At 55.4% G+C, this 24,421-nt stretch overlaps 1 protein-coding gene across 1 annotated transcript in view; it reads left to right on the top strand.

Moving 5' to 3' along the window:
- Positions 1 to 3,324: 3,324 nt before the first annotated feature.
- Positions 3,325 to 24,421, top strand: part of LOC111150116 (CD82 molecule) — a 49,326-nt gene continuing 28,229 nt past the window's right edge. Inside the window, exon 1 of the mRNA XM_022507481.1 lies at positions 3,325 to 3,478. The gene's annotated coding sequence lies outside the window, so the exon portion shown is untranslated. The remainder of the gene's footprint in view (positions 3,479 to 24,421) is intronic.

The raw sequence follows: 24,421 nt of genomic DNA, 5'->3' as shown, positions 1-24,421 counted from the left end.
GTTCTATGCTCAGCATGGAGGCTGATGTGGGGCTCGATGTCATGATCACAGAGATCATGACCTGGGCTAAAATTAAAAGTTGGACACTTGACTGACTGAGCCATGCAGGCGCCCTTAGCCTTTTAAAGTCTTGCCACACCACCATCTCCCCTACTTCCAAGCTTTCCATCTGGCATCTTCTCTCAAGTCTTTCTAGAGTAGTTCTTCCTGTTCCTTTTCCCAGCTCCCAAAATCCAGGCTTCACTTCTGGAATGGCCTGAAGAGTTTCCCGAAAGAAGGAAGTCATCTCTCTCACTAGAGGCTGCCCAGCAAAATGCCCAGGGTTAATCATGACAAAACCTGACTTTGGCTGGAAGAGAGGAAACACTGGGGGGAGCCAAGCCAATCTGATATTTTAGTAATACTTCAGACACACATCTCCTCAATGACTTAAGCTTCCAATATGTAGCAGGCAGTGTGCTAAGTGCTGGGAAGACAGGGACAAATATCGGGGCCACTCACAGACCCAGGCAAGAGGGCCACCTGTGTCCACTCAGAACCTACACCTCACTGCCTTCCACAGTCATGCTTCAGATAGCCAAAACCCTAGAAACCTCTGCCTAAATGGTCCACATAAGCAAATTCCCCAGGTCCATCCTTCCGAGGGTACAGGGGCACTCCTAGAGGGGTGAGTGAGGGACAGTTGTAGATAAGAAGTGTGGACAGAGTTTGGGCACATGGGCTAGGGTGTGTATGTGCCCAAGCCCTAGGCCACTTGTGTGCACAGGACAGACAGGGGGCTGGGAAGAGAATCTGAGCAGATGGGCTGAGGTTTGAGAGGCTAACCCACTCTACACTGCAATGTTCCTACAGAGAATTCTAAAGAGTCCAAGAATTCTAAATTCAAACATGACCCTCTTGGTCATGATAAAGAATATTTCTTAAACATTTTATTTGTATGGGCCTCAATTTTCCTATCAACATGTTAGGGGAGTTCTGTGGCATAGGATCCATAGACTCTGAGCTCCTCTAGAAGGACCCTTTTCTAGGGGGCTCTAGAGGGTGGTAGGGGAGTATGGCAGAGATTCTAGAATCTGCCTGCGACTGGCCCCTCCGTGTTGCCACAGCTGCCACTATCTCTAATCTGGAGTGACAGACCAGAAGGGGTAGCAGATGGGACTCATGTGACTGAAAGTCTGCCTGGTAGGGAAGGAGGGACTGATGGGATCCAGCTGTTTTGCTAACTGCCAATCACCATTACACACCCCCAGGCTGAAGGGAGGGGCATGGAACAGGGTAGAAGAGGAGGGTATTTTTATGCCCATTTTGCATGAGTTGGCTAGGAAGTTGGTCCAAGATGGAATAGCACAGTGGTTCTGAAAGTGGCCATGGGACCACCGGGGTCAACATCATCTGAGAGATTACGCTGCTGGCTGCTTGCAGGAAAGATGGCATCCCTCTGTGGGAAGGACAACAGAGTGGACCCTGCTGGGCTTAAAGACCCCCCAGCCCCACTCCCCCGACCCCAGCCCCGCTCTCCCGACTTGGTGTGGAGATTCTATAAAGGGGACTTTTTACTGGAAAGAGAACATTTACTGAACGTGCACAGTGTGCAAGAGCGGGCGAACATTTCATGAACATTATCGCACTTAATTCTCAACAGCCACCCTCGAGATTGGTGGTGTAATTATTCCCCTTGTATGGGTTTCTCCCAGAGAAGTTCAGTACCTTGCCTTGCCTTGCCTTGCCTTGCCTTGGGTCACAAGGCTCCTGGGATGCTCCCTGTCTTCCTGATTCTCAGACCACCCCACCTTCTTTGCCATTATGCCTGACGGTGGTTCTCAGACTTGCTTGTGATTCAGAATCACCTAGAGACCTTGTTAAAACAAATCGCTAGGCTTCTACCCCAGAGTTTCTCATTCAGTCGGTCGGGGATGGGGCTCCAAAACACAGTTTCCTAACACGTTCCCAGATGCTGCTGAGGCCGCTGCTGTTCCAAGGCACCACGCTTTGGGAACCACGGTGCTGGGCTGGGATCCAGCTCCCTGCCCTACTCCACCCAGGCACAACGGGCATAATCATACCCTCCCCACAATGGCGTCCTTGTGAGATGCCAATGAGATAATGGGAGTTAGAGAGCTTTGTCAGCTGCAAGGTGAATGGTCCTGGTCATAGCGAGGAAACCTGCCTGGGGCTGATCCCTGGGCCTGGGAGTGTGTAGGGCTGGGACACAGGTTCAGGCACCACAGCTGTCTGGAGATCTTTGCAGTCCATCTTAATTCTGGGTCACTTCTTAAGGGAGAAAGCCAGCTTCTGGGGCTCAGGCCAGCAGCCCCTCCTGCTACCTGCCTCCTCAGCCCACCCCTCCTCCCTCACCCCTGGCAGCCTGCTGAGCACAGCCCCAACAATTGGCTGGCCTGGGTCACTTTTCAGGAGCCGGTCCAGGCAAGCCCGGGTAGCATTGAGCTTGTGATTCAGGGCTTGGGGCCGGATCCGGCTCCTCTCCAGCGTGAGACTCAGAGGCCACGACTACCCTTCTCTCAGCCTCAGGCCGTTCACACGTGAAATGGGCGCAACAAGAGTACCATCGCATAGAGTTGTGTGAATTTAAGGGCCAGTCCTTTCAACATGGCTTGGCGTTGAGCTCGGCTCCTGGCAAGGGTCCAATCAGTGGTTGTTAGTATTTTCAAAAAGCGCCTGGGCCCAGGGCGCCTGCTGATAAGGGCTCCAACTTGGAACGCAAACCGCTCCCACGCCGTCCCCGGCCGCACCCGGATACACCCGCCCTGGAATGCCAGCTTGGGGGCCGAGGCCGGCCCGCCCCGAGTTGGGGCTGGCAGGGCAGAACAGGATTAGGGAGGCACTGAGGCAGGGAAGGGCGAGCCTGGGGCGGGGGTTCGCCCGAGGCGGCTGGGCCAGGGTGAAAGGAGAACGTGACCCGGGAGCGGTGGCGAGAGAGTCTGGGGGGAGTCTGGGACGGACAAAGAGGGCCCAGAAGGGGCGGGGCCGCTAGGCAGAGCAGTGAGTAGGGTTTCCCCTCCACCAGCAGGGCTCGAGCGCGACCCGGGTAGGACTAGGAGCCAGGATCCAGCCTTGAGGGGCCGGGTGGCGGGAGCGGCGCAGAGTACATATCTGAGGAGGCGTGGCGAGGAGGCGGGCACGGGGGCGGGGCTGGCGGGTGAATTAGGGAGGCCACAACGAGCGGGGCGGGGCAAGAGGAGCCCCTCCCACCCCAGGCCGGGGGCGGGGCTTACGGGTATCTCCTAGGGAGGCCTGGTGGGCGGAGCTGGGTTCCTCGGAGGCAGCAACATTCCCGCAGGGCAGGGGGCGTGTCCAGGGCGTGTCCTCCAGGGGCGGGGCCTGCTTCAGCCCCTGCGTTCCCCGACGGTCGCCGGGAGAACTGCAGAGTGACTGAGCCCAGAGCTGCGCAGTCGGACGCAGGCGGGCGCGAGCGGGCGACGCCGGGCTTGCGGCGCTGAGCAGAAAGCAAAGCCAGAAGGTGAGAGGGGCGGGGGGGAGGCCGGCCGGACCAACAGCAGCTAAGTTAGTTTTAGTCTCCACTTCCAGAGCCCGCCTGGGCAGCTTTCTCGGAGCAAGTGACAGCAGCAGCTGGTGGGTGAAAAGGAGCCTAAGTCCCCGAGTCCTGACCCCCAGTTTTCCGGCTGTGTCGTCTACCAGCTGTGTGGCTCTGGGCCCGACTCCCCCACCCTGCTCTGGGCTTCTTGGGTTCCGTAAACGGAGTAGGTTGAACCAGGTGAACTCCATGCTCCGGTTGCCCTTTCTCACGAAAGCCCTGGAAGGCGAGGGCTGGCAGGTGAGAGTGGACTGCAGTTCAGCCGCCGGTGTTCACAGCGCGCTGGCTGGCTCTCCCTGCCTGGTGGCGCTGGGCCAAGGGAACGTTCCCCTAGAGTTAAGCGAAGTACTTTAAAGTTCACACTAGTTTCTCCGATGGGGCTTGAACCCACAAGCCCCGGGGAAGAAGCGTAAAGCAAGGAAACATCAGTCTCGCCTTCCCCCTAACACTGAGATCCCAGTAATACTTCAGACCACATCCTCAGCAGGGGCTTTTGTCCCCTTCCTGGGGCATTTCCAGGTGACCTGGCCTGGGAGGCCGTGGTTGGAAACCAGGGGACAAGTTCTTGGTGGGGCGGGGAGAGAAGGGGAAAACCCTGACAAACTTTGGGTCCAGAGTCAAGCCTGGGGCCCGGGCCTCTTGCTGCATGCTCAGGGTTAGTTCATTGGCCTGGAGGTTTCTGTTCCTGGTGCTAGTGGGTGCTCTGTGCCAGGGCCATAGCAACTGGGTGGCCTCATTCAATGGGCACGATCTGAAGCTCTGGGACCAAACTGATTAGGATTGCACTTCCCTCCAAGCTTCAGTTTCCGCGTCTGTAAAATGGGAGTCCTGGCAGAATCCAAGGGCGGTGGCGAGGACTAAACAGAGTAATTCATATATAGTGTTTAGCAAGGCGTCAGGCACCCAGTGAGCCCTCGCTATATGACAGCTGCTCTGAGGCAGGCAGGCAGGTGATGGACTGGCTTCCTGCCTGGGAATGAGCCTGTTTTTTGGAGAGCAGGCTGCAGCCATTCTTGACCCTGTGAGTGCCAGAAATTGCCACCTGCCACCTGCATTACTTTGTCCATTTCACGTTTGGGGAGTGTATCATCTGGACCAAAAAGTGGCTGAGTTTTCTGTCATAGCGCTTGGAGCTGATGGTTGTCCAGTTACAATGTTTATGAGCACCTACTATATATGAAATGGAGCTAGGGAATACAGAGACGACCTAGACAGACCTGGGCTCTGCCCTCATTTGGGGCTGCTGACAGTAAGGCTCCCCCACTCCCACCATGCCCCTGCTGGGGAAGATAACACACACCCAGGGCCTGGAGCCAGATGAGATTTCATGGGTCTGTACTGCTCTGGTGTTTGGAGCCTAGCTATTCCACTGAACACTTGGCTTGGGGTGAAGGTGAGGGTCAATGTGGGCACTTGTTAACCTGTTCAGTCAAGGCTGGGCACCGAAGGAGACCAGGGGTGCTGCATGTCGGTTCCCTGAATGTCCTGGGGAGATGAACCCTGGAACACTCTGGAACCAGCTAGAAAGTAGTATGGGACAGAGTGAAGGCTGCTCTATAGGGAGGAGACAGTGTGTGTGCCTTTCAGAGGGGAGGGTGCTTAGAAGCAGTGAGATCCTAGAGAAACCAGGGCAGAGGGTGAGGGGCTCCTGGGCTCCCAGGAGCCAGTCCCGATTGGGCTTGGATCAGCTTGGGGCCTCAATCTCCCCTGTCCAAGCATGTGAACAGCCCAAGATTAGAGTGTGGTGTTGTGGGGGAGGAAGAGGGTCACTAAGTGGGGCCCATGGTGGGGGATGGGGGGGTAGGGGGTTGGGGAAGGAGAAGATGTTCATTTCAAAGAGTACTTAGGAAGCAAATACTGGAAGTCTTCCCCTCCACCCCTCCAGCCCACATGATGCATGACAAAGGATGACACACTGCCCCCATCCTCAGTTGCTTACTGTCTGGGAAGGGATACCAGTGACCCTGACAGGAGATCAATGAAAAAAGTATTACAGGGAACTTTCATGGAAGAGGTGGAATTTGGGGTGGGTCTTAAGAATTGGGAAGGTTTCCCCTGCTGCAGTGAGAGTTTTGGGCAGAGGAAAATACCTAGGCAAAAGCAGGAGGTCACTGTGTTCAGGGACTTTCTAAGAAACTGCTAGTTTAATCAGTCTGGCCAAAGAACTGGGACTCAGCAGGGCTGTGAAGGGGGGAATGGTAAGTTGGATCAACTCATGGAGGGCCTTCAATGCCAAGATGAGATGTTTGGATCTGATTTGCAGAAAGTGAGAGCCACTGAAGGTTGTTGAGCCGGGGAGTGACATATGCAGAGGGGCGCTTTAGGAAACCAGCTTGCCAGATGTGCTGGGGTGAGGGACTCAGTGGTCAAGGGAGAAGGATCCCAGGGCTGTGATGATGGGGAAGGAGGAATCTGCGGACCTTTGGGGTGTCTGCTGCTGGGAGTGAAGGAAGAGGTGCCATCAGAGGGGTGGGAGGAGAGCCAGGGTGACTTGGGGAGAAGAGGAAGGATCCCCATGTGTGCCCTGTTTTTCTTCGTATTCCCCCACCCAGCCTTGACCCTGGTGCCTAGCAGGGGCTCAGAGGTGCTGGGGAGGGTGAGGCGTGCTATGGAGTGATAGGGAGGAAGCCGCCCAGTAGGCCCAGTATGTTGCCTGTGAGGAGGCCAACCACAGGCTCAGGGCCTCTGTCACAGGCCCTACGGGGCAAGGGGTTGTCAGGGAGACATCTGGGCAAGTGGTGGGAGCTTGCACCAGCCAGCGGTGGGTTTGAGAGCAGGGTGGATGGGGAGAAGTGCCTGGGGCTCTCCCCTTCCTGGCTACAGTCCAGGGAGGGCTGGGGTGAAAGGTTAGGCGGTGGGGACACAAATTTCCCACGTGTGGGGGTGTGGATTTTAGTTTGCTCTTCTCAAGTTTCTGCAATGTGGGGCAGTCCCGTCTCTCTCTCTCTCTTCCCTTCTCTCTCTTCCCTTCTCTCTCTCTCTCTCTCCCTCAGCCTCAGACTTTTGAGCCACTGCCTAGCTCTCCCCCGCCCCATACCTCCCCAGCCTGAGGACCCAACTCTGTTCCACCTGAAGACCACATAGCCCCCTCCTGGCCTGAGGCTGAGCAGACCCAAGCCTCGAACATTCCCGTGGATTTGGAGCATCTGGGGCCAGCTGGCGCCCCCTGGTTTTGGCTTGGCCCTGACCCTTTACTCCAGACCGTTATAACCACTTCTTCCACCCCAGGGGAAGCTGAGAGGGGGCGGTTAGGGTTTAATCAAGAGCATCAAACAGTCAGGAGTTGGCTCAGCGAGAGGTGGGAGGGAGGCAAGAGCCTGGGCCCCTCTGTGGGACAGGATGGGGCCAGGGCTGGGGGGCCTGTTTCATCTCAGCAGGAGCTGCCCTGCCCACCGGTTTCCCCTCTCTAAGCCTGGATCCAAGGAGCCAGGAGGGAAGCCCAGAGGTAAACACAATGAGCGCTGTGGTATGTGTTGCTTCCCTCCTCCCCTCACCCCATCCCAATGCTGCCTGTGAGGAGGCCAACCACAGGCTCAGGGCCTCTGTCATGGGCCCAGTTGGTGTCTGGGGGCTGGCTGGTTCCTGACTCACCCCTGGGGTTCCCCCTACACGTTGGTTTTCCTGTCAGCAGCTGATTCACTCTGTGCTGACACAGAGAAGCAGCTGAGCGGGAGAGAAGAGGCCTTGGGTTCTGGTTCTTGGAATTAGTTCCGGCTCCTTTGTTTATAGGTTGTGTGACCTCGGGTAAGTTCCTTCTCCTCTCTGGGCTTCCCTTCTCTGTGGTGCTTCGTTCCTTTCCTTGGCTTTTAGGAAGTTCTGTGGCCTGGAATCTGTTGCTTGTAAAGTAGAGCACATGCGTGCACACACACACACACACACACACACACACACACACACATCAGGTGAACTGCGTGATTCCTCTCACACAGGCAAGAATTGGACCACCTCCTTACCTTACCTTTGCTTACTCCACCTGAAGCCGCCCTGCCTACCTTCTGCCTATCTGCCAGATCAGGGAGATGGTAGAGCATGGCGAGGGCTGGACTCTGGAGCTAGAATCTTGGCTCTGTCCTTCCCAGGTTTGTGACCCTCTCTGAGTCTCAGTTTCTGAATCTGTAAATTGGGTAACGGGAGCAGCCTCATAGGATGACATGAGCATAGAACAAAAAGTGCATTCCCCGGGGCATGTGCCTCCCCAGTGCAACCCCAGGCTTTCTGAGGGCCAGGAGGTCTGAACGTGGATGGCAGCTTTTCTCTAAACCCTTCCTTGCCCTCCCCCTTCCTCTGTGCTTGTCTGCACTGAGTACTTTACTCTCCCGCTGCTCTTTGGTGGCATATGGAGTGACTCCATGAACCCTCGCAGGCAGGGATTGTCCTGTCCATCTCTGTATCCTTGATTCCTGGCACAAGACCTGGCACACAGGAGGCTCTCAGGAAATGATGTTTGAATGAATAAGTAAGTGTTTCTCTTCGGGGTGTCCCAGCAGGACCCAGCTCGGTGCCAGATCCTTGGCGACTCCTTGGCAAAGGTGGAGCTGGGAGGCCAGGTCTGGATGCCCATGCCTTGCCCTTCGGGCCTGCCTGTCCTGCTCCTGGAACCTGGGACCAGGGAGGCGAGAATGGTTTGGCTGGCCTGGGACTGCTTCGGTCAGGGCTTCAGCTTCCCTTGTGAGGCCTGGCCTTTCCCCTCCTGAGAGGGGAACAGCTCAACTTCCTCTGGCTCCAGCCTGGTGAAGGATCCCTAGCTTGGTTTGTGTTATTTGTGGAAGGTGCTACTGTCCTGTGAGGGCACAGGCTCCAGGCTGGGGGCATGGGAAAGTGCCCTCTGGGAGGCCCATCCCTGACAGTCTCTTTGCAGGCCACTAGGTGTGTCACTTTGGGAGGCCCCTCACTGTCCCTTCTGCCTTCTTTCCCCACAGTGGGGGCTTCTGACTCTTCTTCGGGCCCTGTGCCTGACTTTCTTTGTTGTGCTGACAGGGGATCCGGGAAAGAAGTGGTTGTTTCTGAACCTAGGCTTCTAGAACCAATGTAGGAAAGTGGATGAAGCGCTGGAAGTCTGGGTTCACATCCTGGATCTGATGGGAAGCTGCAGGGTGACTTTTTCTAGGGAGGTGAGCCTCTAGGTTGGTTTTCTTCTCCAGGCAGTCAGTGCTCCAGAAGCCGGCCTGGGGACCAGCTGGGGTTGGCCCAAGTTGGGAAGGAACCACGAGTGATGTCCCAAACCTAACTGCCTAAAAGTGATTCTTGCCTCTGCTACTTGCCTGCTGGGTGAGACCTTGGGCAAGTGTCTTAGCCCGTTTGTACATCCATTTCGGCATCTACAATGGGGATCATAATACTATTTACCTCATAGGGCTATTGAGAATGATGTGATTTTTTTTTAAGATTTTATTTATTTATTTGACAGAGACACAGTGAGCAAGGGAACACAAGCAGTGGGAGTGGGAAAGGGACAGGGAGCCCAATGCGGGGCTCAATTCCAGGACCCTGGGATCATGACCAGAGCTGAAGCCAGACACTTAACGACTGAGTCACCCAGGCGCCCCAAGAATGATGTGAATTAATATATATGAAGCACTTATGACATGTGCTTAGCACGTGGTGAGTGCTACATACATACGTATTTCAGCTGGTTTTGGTAGTGCTGCTATTATTAAGAGGAAGCAGGATTTCAGTCCTTGGGGGGTGAGTCTTTGGGGAAAAGCTTGGTGAATAGCCTGAGAGTGGGGATCAGGAGACCCTAGCCTGTCCTTTACTTGCCTTGTGACCTTGGACAAGTCACAGCCTTTCTTGGGCTGCAGAACTAGAAACTGTTATCCTGCATTTGTGGCAATTGACTTTTGTAAATGAGGCACACATGACATCACAGCCGGCAGTCTCAGGGATTTATTCAGAAAGAGGACTCTGGGTGCCCAGTCCATTCTCCTGCACCGAGACAGACAGCCACTGTAGGTGGGCAGGTCCTGGTTCCCCCATGGAGGCTCTGTAGACACAGAAGAGCAGAGCTTCCCCCACCCCACAACTGTACTCCAGGCTGAAAAGTAGATGAATAAGTACATTTAAATACACAATAATGGGATTATACAGATCAGATTGCAGACCTTTATTTTTTCCTCCTTCCTCAATTTTCTGAATCTCCTGCAATGAGTCCATAGTCTTATGCTCACGAAAGAAGGAATGGACTTATACAGTAAAGCTATGGAGAAACTTACTATACATATTTAAACAGAAAGATACTATTTGAACTTGGGATCACAGTCTGGTTTTTGTTGTTGATCAATCATATTTGTTCCCAAAGGGATTGGGTGTTGGTTTGATGTATCAATTGCCAAGCCTTTTATCAAAAGACAGAGGGAGTGTCTGTGGAAGCAGTGGCTATGTCCACTGGCCTCAGAGCCTGGGAGACAAGAGTCAGATATCGTTGGGAATGTCATCCCAACTTCCATCCCCGGGGAATACACCCGGAGCGCTGCCTGCCTAGAAAGCTTTCAACAGTCCTTGACACCAGAGGGCTTAAGAATAGCGATGATAATAATCTCTAATTCGGGGCCGCGCTATAAGGATTGAAGGATCTTAACATATGCTGAGGTTTTAGAGAGACCCCGTCTTCTGAATTTGGAACCAAATGGAAACAGATGACAGAGATGGGGCTCGGACAGGAAGCATCAACACTGAGAAAGCTGGCCTGAGAACACGGCTTTAGATCCGGGGCCCAGAGGGCTCTCCAACCGTCTGCCGTCGAACTGGCAGAGTTACCTGTCAGGTCACAAGCAGCGCTGGACAGGGGCCAGCCTCTCTGCAGGAGCAGGTGGTAGGAGCGGAGGGCAGCCGGGATGGAAAGCTGCATGCCCCACCGAGCATGCCCAGTGTGTCTTCGAGACGAGCCAATCACAGAAGCCTCTGTTGGAGTCCAGGAAGTAAGGGAGGAGGCAGAGCGAGACTAGAGGTGTTCTCCTGGTAGAGGTCCCTCTTTAGGGAAACAAGTGGAGAGGGCAATATGCGTTCCACTGATAAGTAGAAGGCACTTTGAATGATGTCAGGTAAGCAGTAAGCACTCAATGTTGATTTGTCATTGCTAATAATAATGGTAACAATGAATAATTCTACTACGGTTGGAAAATCACTTTCACAGTCACTGGTTTAGGAGATGGGTTATTGGAATGTTGTTGCTGTGGGACCCGATGAGATGCTGGAAATAAAAAGTCAGTGGGGCTAGGGGAGGATTGGTTTGTCTGAGGTCCTGCGTGAGTGAGTGGGCGGCTCGTCCTTGGGTCCCTATGGGTCACGTCGACAGCTCACCTCCCCGATCTTTCCTGACCACACAGCGGGGGAGTAACGGAGGCAGGCAGGATGTGTGAGTCTACTTGCACTGAACATTTAGAAGCTCTGGGCAAGGCCCCCCCCGATCCCCTTCCTCTCTGCCCACGCCTGCTCCTGGCGGGGTGAGCGGCAGGCTCCTCTTTTGCCGTGACACTGTAGAGCGTGCTTTTCAAACCCTGCGGGTCAGAAGTCCCCTGGGGGCAAGTAGGGGACCTAGGTGTGGGCCAGCTCTTCCTCCCAGCATCTGCTCACCTTTGGGCAAGTTTCTCAACCGCCCAGAACCTTGGTTTCCTTATCCATGAACTGGGGAATGATAGCGGTACCTCTCCCGTGGCTTGCGGGTGGGGGTGTTACATGAGGTAATGGGTGTGGGTGAACCGCTTAGCGGCGGCCCAGCGCAGGAATCCCCCTCAGTAAAAGCCAGAGAATGGTACATGAAGGCTGCGCCTGCCACTGCTATGGAGAAATAAAGAGTCCTCCCCTGCACAGATCTGACTTTTTTTTTTTTTTTTTAAGATTTTACCTATTTATTTGAGAGAGAGAGAAAGCATGAGAAGGGGGAGAGTCAGAGGGAGAAGCAGATTCCCTGCTGAGCAGGGAGCCTGATGCGGGCGGGACTCCATCCCAGGACTCCAGGATCATGACCTGAGCCAAAGGTAGTCGCTCAACCAACTGAGCCACCCTTTGGGTGCAAGGGACTCCAGGTGCCCCAGATCTGACTCTTAAAAAAAATATATGCTATAGAATTTAAGCAAACCTATCCTCCCTTAGCTTCCACTTACAGTCCTGATCATGTGCACTGGGATGACGTCCACATGGAATGTGGGCATTCCCTGGGAGAGGCCATGTCCCCCTTGTAGCAGAGGCCACCCAGACCAGTGGTTCTGAGGTAGGAAGGCTATCTCTCTCAACTGTTTAGAAACATCTTCTCCATCCGAACCAAATGGGCGGGCGCGCACACACACACACACACACACACACACACACACACGTGGTTGGGATTATACCACATGAACCACTTCCTCTGCCGCCGCGGTGGGTTAACATAGTAAAGGGAGGATTGTTCCATGTTACTCAATATTCTTCCTCAGCACATTTCCCAGCCCTGTAGTATCACACTGTGTGGATCCACCATGACCCAGTTTCGCATTCTCCTACTGTTGCACGTTTTGGCCATTTTGAATTTTTCATTAGCTCCCACGTCGCTAGAGTGACTGCCTTGTCCATACATATGTCTTGTGCTCACATCTAATACTCTCCACGGAGTAGATTCCTAGAAGTGGCTTTCTAGCCAGCTGGTTTTTAAACTTGTGGTCCGAGGGACCAGTTCTCAGGGAAAAATCCTCTCCCCCATACCCACCAGAATGTATCCCCAAACTTAGCTCTAGCCCCACTAGGGAGAGAGGGCACTGTGTCCCTAGGAGCTAGGTAGCAAGCACATAGAAGGAAAGGGGCCAGTGCTTGGGGTCTGTGTTGGGGGTGAAGGTGGTGGGTAAGAGACAGAAGGAAAAAGACAGATACGGGGAGCTGTTCCTCTTCAACTAGAGTCTGAATCTGACTTTTGACCCTTCTCCTGTCTCCCTTCCAGGAGCCTGTGGTGTCATTAACTAATTATGAGATCTCTTTAGTATTTAATGACCTTTCTCCATGGTGACTCCTTCCTTCTCAGCAGCCTTCTGGGAGCCAGGGAATGAGAAGATGAGTCTGTGGGAGGAAGTTTGTCTGGAGTAGGAGGTGGGTCATGGAGGGGGGAGGTAGTTCCCAAACTCTGACATATGGCAGAGTCTCCTGGAGGGTTTGTTAACGCATGGTTCATGCCCCTAAGTCTTCTGATTCCATTGGTCAGAAGAACCAATGGAGTTGTAGGGGGCAGCCCAGGAAAGTGGATGGCTAATAGGTTTCTAGGAGATACTGTTGCTGCTGGTCTGGGAACTACAACTGGAGAACCAATGGAGTCGTAGAATGGGCCACTGGAGACTGTGTGGTGAATCTTAGCTCCCAGTAGGAACCCTTTGGTCCCATCTGGTAAAGGCTTGCATGAGGCCGAAACTCACCTTTCCCCTGCCTCCACCTCATCAGCTTTTCCAGGATGTGCAATTATATATTTATGTGCAAGAGGATAAGATGCTTATCACCATCCCCATTTTGTAGGAAGGAGAACCGAGGCTCTGACAGGGAACCTAATATGTCCCAGTTAGCCCTGAAAGCCATCAGGAGCACTACAGAAACCCCAACCTTGATACCTTTCCATGCCCCCCTTCAACAACACCCCCTACCCCGAACTATATCACATACTCTGGGCTTCCGTCTTATGGGTCCGGTGCGGGGGCAGAGGTGCATTCCGTGAATACTGAGGGCGACCCAGAGGACCCCAGGTGAGGGGGCTGGGGAGGCAGGGTCCCCCACACTGTCTCTGAACCAGGGTCTTGCTCTGCTTTTTTTCCCCCCCCCCCCCCCCCCCGCCTACTTGCCATTCAGTAACGTGCCCTTCTTCTAAGATCTAATGTTTCCAGCCCATTTATATTCCCAGTTACTGTTCAGGGCATTTTTCTGGGAAGCCGTGGAAACATGTTCCTAAGCCTGGCTGTGGTCAGGCAGGCACAGCAGAGGAAGAGGAGAGAGCCCTCCTCTGTTGGACAGCTAAGATGTGCCAGGCCCCACCCGGGGCACTTTGCAGCCATGGTGTCAGTGACCGAGTGGCCCCCATTTACAGATGAGGACGTGGAGGGTACCAGGGCTGTAGCAACGTGCCCAAAGCCACAGCTGCAGGGCTCAGAGCTGGGCTTCCGTTCCCAGATTCCCTGGTCTAGAGTGGCAGCAGGTCCTGGACCAAAGGAGCTAGGGTTGGTGGGGGTGGGCTGCACCCATCAAAGAGGGTCCGCTGGAGGGGTATGGCTACTCTGGGACTCTCAGTCTCGCTGGGGGAGGGCCCTGGCCTACCCATCTGGAGACCCAGGTCACACAGTGCTGTGCTGCCACCTGGCTGTGTGACCGTGGGGAAGTCACTCCCCTCCTCAGGGTGTTGGGAGTTCTTATTTCTGCTAATGATACCTTACACTTTATAGCTTTTAGCTGTGGACATTTTCTCACGTACTTCTTCCCCACAGGCCTCCCCACACCTTGTGAAGTAGACAGCAAGGGTGTTATTTCTGAGCCCATTTTACAGATAATGACAGGCTATGGGTGACATGCCTGGGCTCTGACAGCTAAGGAGGTGCTGGAGCCAGGACTGGAACCCCTCTTACCTTTTCTCTCTGTCCTGAGCCTGGCCCATCGCCGCCAAGCTGCCTCCTTAGAGAGGAAGGGGACCTCTAGCCTCCTCTCTATTCTCAGCCTCTGCTTTGGAGGTCCCAGGGCCTGGTGGATTTTGGGTGCAAGGGACTCCAGAAAAGGACTGCACTGGGATCCTTGCTCTGGGCCAGGAACCTGTGGAGGGAAGATAGGGTGGTTCGGGCCATCCCTGTTACGAGCTCCTGCCTGGGCATTTGGGGCCCCTGGTGGTGATGGGCCCCAAATGCCCAGGGAGTGGGGGTCAGGCCCAGCTATGCCTCCTCCCTAGCCCCTGTCTTCCCCTCTGGATTGTGTCTGCCCTCCTGTACTCCTGAACAGTACAGAATTTTCCAGACTCCCAGACCGAGGTGCCTGGGCCCCAAAGCTCCGTCTGAATGCCCTCACCTCCTCCCCTGTCCCCTGACCTGAGTCTTCCTCATTCTCTGAGGCCCGGCTCTGGCCACCATCTTCCCTGGGGCCAGCTGTGGCTCATTGGCCAAGCCGACTCAACTGTCTCGGGGTCTGTCCATTGGGTGAGCTAGTTAACCAGCTCCCAGAGCAGAGGCTGTGGCTGCTGTGGGTCTGAGCCCCGCAAGGGTCTGCCAGGCTTGTAGGGCTCAGGGTGCTGGGTCTGTGTGGGCTGGGGGCGCCTGACGCCCTCAGGGTCAGCCTCAGACCTGTGGCTTTCACATTTTGTGACCTCGAGCAAGTCCCCTCTCTTCTCTGTCCCCTGGCTTCCACCTCCTAAAAATAAGAACACAACTTTCCTCACTGACCACTTGCGAGCCTTGCATGAGATAAAGCGTGCAAAACACCAACCCCTGACGTCTGGTGGGTTTGAGGCACTCAGGAAATGCCTGTCCCTCTCTCCCCTGCAGTCAGCTCAGGCTTCATTCTGCCTCCACCCACCTGACACCCTAGAGCAGGTGTCTGGCTGGGCTTTGGTCTAAGGCTTGCGTTATATCTGCTCTAGCCTGGGTGGTGTTCTAGACTGATAAAAGGGGACAGATTGCGCAGAAGGACAGAATCAGCTGCAAACAAGTGTGTTTAAACAGGCTCTGCTGGTTCCAAGTTGTGACCCCAGGCATAGTACCTCCCTGAGCCTCAGTTTCCCAATCTGTAGAAGGGGGATACTCCTACCTTCTCTGTTCTTGGGATCCCAGTAGAGGTGGGGTAGGGGTGGGAATCCCAGTGGCCTGAAGCCCCAGGGGCTGCCTCCTAGGAGCTTTGAGTCCAGCCTGCCGTGGCTGATTTATTTGTCTGCTTTCCTACTGCATCACAAACAGGCCCTTCTCTCTCTGGCCACCTGGAGGCTCACCAGGCCATTAAGCCCTTGGCTCTGGTGTTGGTGTGCTGGTTGCCTGGGGGAAGCAGCATGCCTGGTGGGGGGGGGGGCAGGCCTGAGGCCCTGCCTGACTGCCTGAGACCAAGGTGGTATCACTGCAGGTCCTTATGCTGAGAACTCTTGGAATGCCAGGGGCCCCTAGGGCCCACTGGGGACACCCTTTCCTGTAGTGCCAAGCACCTTTCCTTTCCATGTCTGTCTATCTGTACTGAGATACCCCTCCTCCCAGTTTCCTGTGGCCCGGAACCTTCTCACGGTGATAATAATCACATGCTTCCCTTCATTGTGCTAGAGCATTTTGATTCCTCAAGTCTCCTACCTCCCTGTAAGGTAGGAACAAATTGTTGTTAGCCCAGAGAGGGAAGGGGGCTTGCCAAAGCCCACGGCTGAGACTCATGACCTTTCCACCCACGCCCATTCCCCACCTCTTGGCCGTGCTCACATTCCTGGCTAAATTTTGCCTTGCAGCGGCATGCCCCAGCATGGGAGTGGGAAGCAGGTTGAGAGGAGGTGGAAATGGCAGAGCCCTAGGTCTCCAGGGTGAACGGTCCTAGATTCTGGCCCCAGGAGCTCTGGAAGCTGGCATAGGGCCTGTCCCGTTGCACAGATAAGGAAACTAAGGCTTAGGAAAGGGCAGTGATTACGGAATAGAGCAAGCTGGGCTCTGTTGCTCTCTTCTTCTGCCTCCCAAGGGCCCTGGGGACTCAAGTTATGGGACCCCATGGGGCTGTTTGGGACCTGGGTGCCCATTTGGGCTGAGCTGCTGCTGGCAAGGTCAAGTCCTCTGCCTCCGTCGGCAGTCTGAGGGGTCCATGAGTGGCTGCAGTGCTCCTTTGGGTGATTCAGACCCAGCCTGCTCAGAAGGGGTTATCAGAGGGGGCAGTTTCCACCCAGGGCTCTGCCTGGTGCTCCCAGAATCTGGGGGAGGCCAAGGCTGTGGTGAATGTGCTGGGGGAGGGGCTGGGCCATTGTTGATGACTGGTGGGGGGAGGACAGTGTGGGTAAGAATGGGAGGGTGCCAGTCTCTCAGGGAGAGCACAGGGAAGGCAGGCTCTCCTGGCTACGGAAGAAGGCGAGGGGTGAGCAAGGGGGAGGCGGAGCTCCCAGGAACAGATCCTGCCTTGGTGAGCAGGGCCTGCATTCCTGGGTGGCTTTTGCCTTAGGCTCCCCTGGGGGCTTCCTGTGCAGACCTGAGAGGGCCAAAGGCCCGTGGGTTGGAGTGGGGGATGCATAGGAGGCTCCCTTCACCTGGGATCTCTCTCTGTGTTGCCCACCCCTGTCATTCTGTCTCTCTTTCCTTATGTCTGGGTCACTGCCCTTTCCTGCCACTCTTTTTACTCCCCACCCAACAACAGCCTCCCACCAGTCAACCTTTGCCTTCCCTCCAAGTACCTCTGAAGCCAGAATGTCTCCAGAAGTGCCAAGACCCAAGGGCACCCTGGCTGAGGCTGCCCAGCCCTGCTCCTGGGCAATCCCAGAGGACCTGATAGGCCTGGAACCCTTTTTCCCTGGGGATGGAAACCCATCAGGCTGTGCCCCAGCTGTCAGGTGTCTGGGCTGCTTCAGTGTCCCCTACCCTGCCTGGGAATCTAGGCCTTGGATGTCCACAGCCAGCTGTGGAAATGGATTTCTCCAGGCCACTCCTCCCTGGAGCTGGGTGCCGGCCCTGGGGAAGGCTGGCTAGGCTGGAGCCGGGGGCCTGTGTGCTGGCCAGTTGCCGTGGGACATCCTGGATGTCAGAAGCTCTCAGGATGCAAGAGGAGGAGACTTGAGAGATGGTCTTGGACACAGGGAGGAAGCCACTGGCAGAGACAGGGACGTATACAAAAGGGAAGACGCAGGTGGGGGGGAAGGACTGAAGGAGAGAGTATGAGACCCTAGAGAGCCCTGACTCAGAAAAGTTAAGTAACAGGGGCAGATGGAGCCAGGGTTTGACCCCACGTGTCTGATGCCCACCCTGTCTGATGCCCACCCTAACTACCCATGCCAAGAGAATTAGGGCCACCAGACAGTGCTCTGAGAGAGTCTGTGCAGAAGAGTCTCCTGGGAAGGCTGCTTGGAGGAGGTGGCCTCTCAGCTGCTCATTCTCTTTCTTCTTGAACCCAATGCCTCGGAAGAGGATGCTGTGACTGAAGGGCCTGCCGAATGCCATGTGGGAGTCCCTGATTAGAGCCCCCTCCTTCATCCCCAGTTGCCTCCCTGGGGCCCACATTTAGCACCCACCCTCAGTCTTGGGAACCGCAGCCCTGGCCCAGACGTTAACCCTTTATTAACCACCCACTGCCAGGCTCTGCGATGGGTGTGCAGGCTGGCCCCTGGTGCCCCGTGTGGTTCCAGAGGTCTTCAGTGGGCTGGGCTTAGAGACTGGGCTGTAGAACCCAATAAACGCAGGCTGGGCCTTGGTGAAGCTATTTTAGTACCTGACCATTTGTAAACTGGTTTCTGTGGGCCACGTCGCCTGACAGCAGAGGGTCGGACTGTGGGGTTCAGCTCCTAGTTTTATGATCTGTGTGACCTTGGGCAAGTCCCTTTCCCACCCTGAGCCTCACTTTCTTCACCCATTCACCCATAAACTGGAGATCAAAGCAGTCGTCCTCTCGTTGGCTCATTGCAAGGATGAACCAAGCCACGTGAAGCACTTACACGATCCGGCCAGTAGTCATGGCCAAGCGCTGGCTATTGTTCCTGTCCAGTACCGGGGACTGTGTTCTCAAGTGACTGTCTCGTCCCGGAAGGAGAGCGGGAGGCTGGGTGCTACTTGAACATGATGTTGGTGTGTAATTGCTCCCTTGCAGGGCTCTGTCCCTCCAGACGGGGCACTCCCTGAGGGCAGGGACGGGGTGCGCTCATCTGTTCCCATGTCCGGCTCAGGGCCCGCCTGGAGTGGGGATTCCACGCACTGCAGTGGGCTTGGCTTGGGGCGGAATCCCTGAATAGAAGTGACCACTTGGGAGCCCCGGGAGGGCAGCCCCTCAGGCTGTCTGAGGTCGCCTGTGCTGATCAGGCCCGAGTCCATGTCCTGGCCGGCCCTGCAGGCTAGCGTGGGGTCTGGGTTCTGAAACACTTGTGTGTGAAACCTGTAGGTGCCTGGCCCCACCCTGGTGGCTCTGATTCCATGAGTTCAGGAGCCAGGAACTGCTGCTCTCACGCCAGGCTTCAGTGACCCCATGTGAGGAGGCTTGGCAATGGGGAGCAGGGTCACAAAGTAGGCGGGACACTGGGCTCCAGAGTCAGAGGGTCTTGGGGGACACAAGTTGGGCCCCCATCTGCCACGCGACAAGGGCAAGTGCTGCTCCGTTCCTGAGCCCCGGAGATCCTGCTTATAAAACAGGGACGTTGAAGCCCAGCTCTCTACCTCACAGAATGGTGTGGGGTTCAATGAGGCCAGATTCATGAAGCCATGCTAGAATGGGGATGCTTCCATAAATTTACATAAACTTCCATGAATGCTCCCATTCATCAGTCCTCCCTCTGCCCAACGTCAGTTTCAAGTTCTTGGGGACAGCAACCTTCCAGGGACAGTTTGTAGGAACCTGTGTGTGTCCTGCATCTTAAGGGACCTCCTGTCCTGTGAGTGGGTCATCGTTTTGCCCGACTCCTCCCCCCACAGTCTCGTGTCTCTGTATGCCTGCCCCCAAGGGCATGGCAAGCTGATTCCACCTTCTTCCTGACCAAGCCTCCATATCCCCATTTGATGCTGAGGCTCGGAGTGGGTAGGCAACTTGACAAAAGTCACACAGCTCTGTGAAATGGGATTGGCATTTAGGTCTCTCTCAATCCAAAGGCTGCACAATGACCCAGTTCATCATTGTTTCCCCTGCTGTGGGGCTGGGGAGGGGTCTGGGGAAGGGGGCTAAATTCTGAGGGCCCACCTGGGAATCAGGGTCTTCCTGCTGAAGCCCCAGGAATCTGGGGCTCCTGGACAGCCTCTTAGCCAGTTCTAAATAGTCCTCTAACTTAGGGCTTCCCAACTGAGATGCTGAATGTGCCCAACACGTTAGGATGGTTGGTTATCTTCTCAGCCCCTGGGGACAGAGAGAGCCCTGGGCTGGTCACTGTAGACCAGGTGGGATTCTGTCTGTCCACCTCCGTACCAAACAAACAGATATGCTTCTCTACATATATCTCGAGGTGAAACATGAATGGCTTTAACCAGTCCCCTCCCTGCCCCCACCATACATACTTAGCACATACCTTCCCCAAAAGGGTGGGGCCTCAGTCTCTTCAAAGGAGAAATGGGGATGAAGTCAGTGATGTCAAAAGCATCCTTTTGGAGCTATGGAGTTTGTAAGCCCTAGAACCGGTGTTGGGAGGGAGTAGGGTCTGCAAGGGGCCATGGAGAGGGAGATGTCTGAGGCTATGGTTCAGCCTTAGTTTGAGTCTTTGGCTGGAAAGCTCAAGGTACCGGCTCTTCCCGACACTGCACCCTCTGTAGGAGTGGCCCCTTCTTCGTGCCGACGGCCTCCCAGGCCTGTTGCTTGGTTTTGGAGCAGAGCCTCCTAGGAAGGGCCCCATGGAAGAACATACTGGCCCGGATTGGTGAGGTTCATCTTTTCTTTCCTGACGTGAAGCCAAGAGTCAGCCTCAGAGCTAGGGCAGGATGAGGAGCAGGCAGGCAGGCAAAAGTGCGGAAGGGTGGGCTGAGCTGTCTCTGCCATCTCCCTCCTTCACTGAGAGGGTAGGTGAGGGTGGGGGGAGCTCTGGTCTCAGGTCCCAGCTGAATTTTAATCAAGGCTTAGCCACTTACCTGTGTGACCTTAGGCAAGTCACTGAACCTCTGAGTCTCGGTTTCTTTATCTGTTAAATAGGGATAACGGTATCTTGGGGGGTTGTTAGAGAGATTAGATAAGAGACAGTGGAAATGGTGTGCTCCAAACTATAAAGTCCTGTTATTCCTCTGCCACAGTCAGACCAGGAGGGGGTCGGCTGCTGCCTATGTTCCTGGGTACCCCTGGCCATCTTCCCTCAAATGCCAGATGTCAGTCCCAACTTCAGGTAGTAGGTAAGGTCTGCAGGAGAACCAGAGTCTCTCACCCTGGCTCGTGGGATCGTGTGGCAGGAGTGTTTCTTACTGGGCCTCGGGTTCTGCATTTGTAAGACAAACAGCAGGACTTGGGGCTTCAAAATCCTATGATTCCTCAGAGAGTCTGATCTGGGTGAATGTTTACTGACCCAGGTTGGCAGAGGTGGTGGCCCTGTGTAAGAGATGAGATTTGGGGGCTCAAAGAGATTCCGTAACTTCCTTGCTCAAGGTCACACAGCTAGTAGGAAGTGGAGCCGGGATTCAAACCTAGGTCTTGAAGAAAACTTGAGCCTAATCCTGTTCTATGGCCTCGTGATCTTCCCGTCACCCAGAGAAACTGCCTTTTACTTTTTCTTTTCTTTTCTGTTTTAAACAACAGCAGCAAAAGTTAAGAGACGAGAATGGGAAATAAGATCATGATGAGGTCAAAAAGCCAGCCCCCAGAGCTAGCTGAGGGTTCAGGAAACATATCACCTGTCACACGTGAAAACAAACACAGCCACCTGTGACCAGCCTCTTTTTATGGATGACCAGGACAAAGTCCAGAGACCTGGAGAGCTGAGCAGCTAAGAACGAGCTTGCCCATGCAGAGCCCCCAGATAGGCAGGCTTCCAGAGCAGAACATTTGGGCCAGACTTTCTCATTCTACTTTCTGCCCGAGCAGGCGACTGAGCCCACGTGGTGAGATCAGTTGTCAACTCACCAAACCGGCTCGATCTCCAGGCCTCGGGCAGGCCCCTGGGGCACAGCCAGAGGCCCAGAGACAGAGGCTCTGCCCATGTGCAGGGCAGAGGCCCTGTTCCTTAGGCTGCCCAGGCCTCGCCCTGCTTAACCCTACTCTCTGGCCCGTCCCTGCCCTGCTTAACCCCCACCCTCTTGCCAGGGAGTGGCAGTCATCACTGTCTGGCATGGAGGCCTCCAGGCCTGGCATTCGTTAGGAGACTAAATTAACACCCCCTGTCCCCGAGGGCTTTAGACTGTTGGTCGGGCAGTCAACGACTTCTGGATAGTAATTGTTGTTCTTATGATTGGTAGCACATATTTGACACTTCCTGGGTGCCAGGCACTTTGCAGAGACAAGCTCGTGTGCGTCTTGCCGTCATCCATTAGTAAGTCCATTTTACAGGTGGGGACGCTGAGGCACGGTAAGGAAGTGATTGCTCAAGGCCACACAGCTGGTAAAGATGGGGCGGATTTGGCATCTTCGGGCAGGGAGAGTGGGAGGAGTGGCCAAGGGGCCCAGCGTGGATTGAGCCCTACTCCGCACTATCCTGATCGTGGTTCCTCTTCATACCTGTGTGGGCTGGTTGGGGGTGGGGTGGTTAGTGCCCTCATCTGCTGAGAAAGGCAGTTCCACAGTGTCTCCCCGGGTTATGGGGCCGCTCTGCGGGTGGGAAGGAAAGGTTGCTGTGTGATTCTTTTGTATGTCTCTGTGCAGAAGAAAGGCCCGGGGAGCCAGGGCAGGGCAGCAGGTGCACCGGGGATGGCCAAGTCTTCCGCTGTGTGTTCCGCCCTGATTGTACTGTGTGACTTGCAGACTCTTGCTCTCGCCACCCCCTCTGAGAAATGCAGTGATCTCGAAGGTCTTCGGAGTAGATATTGCTCCTGGAGTAAAGAACCCTGGAGGGCATGAGCCTCTGGGAAGCTGAGATTGGAGCAGAGGTGCTGGGAGCTGCGTGTGAGATTCTCTCCAGCCGGGCCCAGGGACCCCAAACCTGCCTGCCTCCCCCTTGGAACAGAGGGGCCAGGCCGTGCTGATGAACAGGCCTAAGGCAGTGGATCTCAACACATTAGAATCCGCTGGAAAACTTTAAAAAGATCCTAATGCCTAGACTGTGCCCCAGACCAACTTACTCAGGATCCCTGGGAGGGGGACCTGGGCATGAGCAGGTTGTATAACTCCCAGGGTAATTCTGACATCGCTGAGATTGGGGACCACTACTTGAAGGCAGTTGGGGTGGGAGAAGTAGGAACGTCTTGGCATTCTAGGGTTAGTGATTCCCCTGCAACCCAATGGAGGCATGTGCCTGCCCGTCTGCATCTAGGGAGAGGGCCCACAGCTCCCACCAGCTTTTCTGACACAGAGGAGAACAAAATCCATTCTTGGGAGTAAGCAGCCACCCCTTCCCGTAAACCAGCAATGTCATTTTAAGGACCAGAAACCCCTAGTTGCGGGATCAAAGTTGGTTTGTTCCATCTCCTCTAAGAATTCCTTCCTGATCTCCCCAGACACCTCCTTCCCAGTCCTTCTTTCTGCAAATACACACCATGTGCTGAGCATGTGCTCGACACTGCTCTGGGCTCTGGGATCTAGGGTGAATGAGACACAGACAGCCCTTGCCCGATGGAGTCAAGTTCAAACCGGGCTCTAGAGGCACTCATGAACCAGTGAGCTAACTGCAGTGAGTGGACCATGTGGCAGGTACGCCCCCCTGACCCCCACCGCCCCCCATCAAGGGTGCTGTTCTGACAGTTAACAGGGGAACCTCCCCACTACCCCCGAGATTCTGATGGATGACTTGGTCGGGGCAGGGATGGGAGCTGGGTGTTGGCAGGCTTTGATTCTACTGTGCAGCTGGAGGCTGGGCCTGTTGTGTAGATCAGGTATTCTGGGAAGGTCCCTGGGAGGAGAGAACTTGGCCCATGGGAAGGGAACGAGCCAGTGGATGGGTCTGAGGGGACCGCCAGGGCAGAGGCACTGAGCCGGGTCAAGGGCCTGGGATACTGGCATGACACAGAAGCGTGGCCTTGGGAATGAGTGTGTGTACAGGAAGCAGGGGGTGTGCCAGGGACAGAGGAGGGGCAGGGCAATGCGGGCAGGGCTGCATCAGCTCCAGAAGAGCCTGGATTTTGTAGGGACTTGTGTGGCTATATCATGGTTACAGGATTGTATGTAGGGGAGTGACAAGGTCTGGCTTACAGCTTTCAAACCTCTTCCTGCAGTGTGGATAAGGGCTTGGGAAGGATGGAAGGGGAACCCGTGACCAGCAGGGAGCTGTACTGGGCCAGGCAGGAGGTGAGATTTGGGCCGGGTGAGGTGGCGGACTGGAGGAGGCACTTTTGGGCTGTGGGATGAGAGGGAGGAAGGAGAGGGGACGTGGGTGAGCAGGTTCTCCTAGATGTCTGGTCTGGGGCAGGAGGGGGAGGGGAAGGGCCATCCCCCACCTGTCCCTGTCCCCAGCTGGAAACCCTGCGGCACTGAGACTCCTTAGTACTGGCCCCTAGGTACCCTTGAGAGCCTCTAGTCAGGCTTTTCCTAAGAGGTGCTCCATGCGGTGCTGAGGGCTGTTAAGGGAACAGTGGCTTCAGCTCGGCCATGCTTGCTGCCGGGCGAGTGGAGAGGTCAATGGCCTGATGTGCAGGTGGCTCTTGGGGAGAAGTGACCCTCCACAGGGCAGGTGACCGCAAACCCTCCTGTCCTCAACAGCGCGTCTTCTAGGACTCCTATTCTGAGGAGCCACTCCTGAAAACACTGCTCTGGCCCCAGCCCGTCCTTGGCCCGGGGAGGGCGGTCACTGGGCTGGGTCTCATCCCTTGTGTTCTGCCGGAGCAGGGGTCTGAGCCTGCATCTCCCTACTCTGGGCCCGCATGTCCCAGGCCTTCATGTAGCTCCCTTATCCCAGGCTCAGGGTTAACCCATGCGCGGGTTCTAGGATCAGGCCGGAGGGCTCCTACCCCATTCTCAGGGGAGGGACAGACCAACCCTCCTACCCTGCAGGTGCGAATTCACAGGCACCCGCTGCAGACAAGGGGTTTTCTTGAAGGTTCCATCTCTTCCCTAGACCCACGTCCTGTACTCAGGCTTCGGGGAAGGTGAAGGAGCCTTGGCAGCGGCTCTGGGCACTCAGAGCTGGCTCAGGGTGCTCACCCCCCAGAACGCCCCTCGCCCCCACCCCTTGGATGAAGACAG

This window comes from Enhydra lutris, unplaced genomic scaffold (genome assembly GCF_002288905.1).
Source record: "Enhydra lutris kenyoni isolate GAN:26980312 unplaced genomic scaffold, ASM228890v2 scaffoldscaffold22, whole genome shotgun sequence".
Classification (NCBI taxonomy): Eukaryota; Metazoa; Chordata; class Mammalia; order Carnivora; family Mustelidae; genus Enhydra; species Enhydra lutris.
This window is presented reverse-complemented; position numbering and strand designations above follow the sequence as displayed.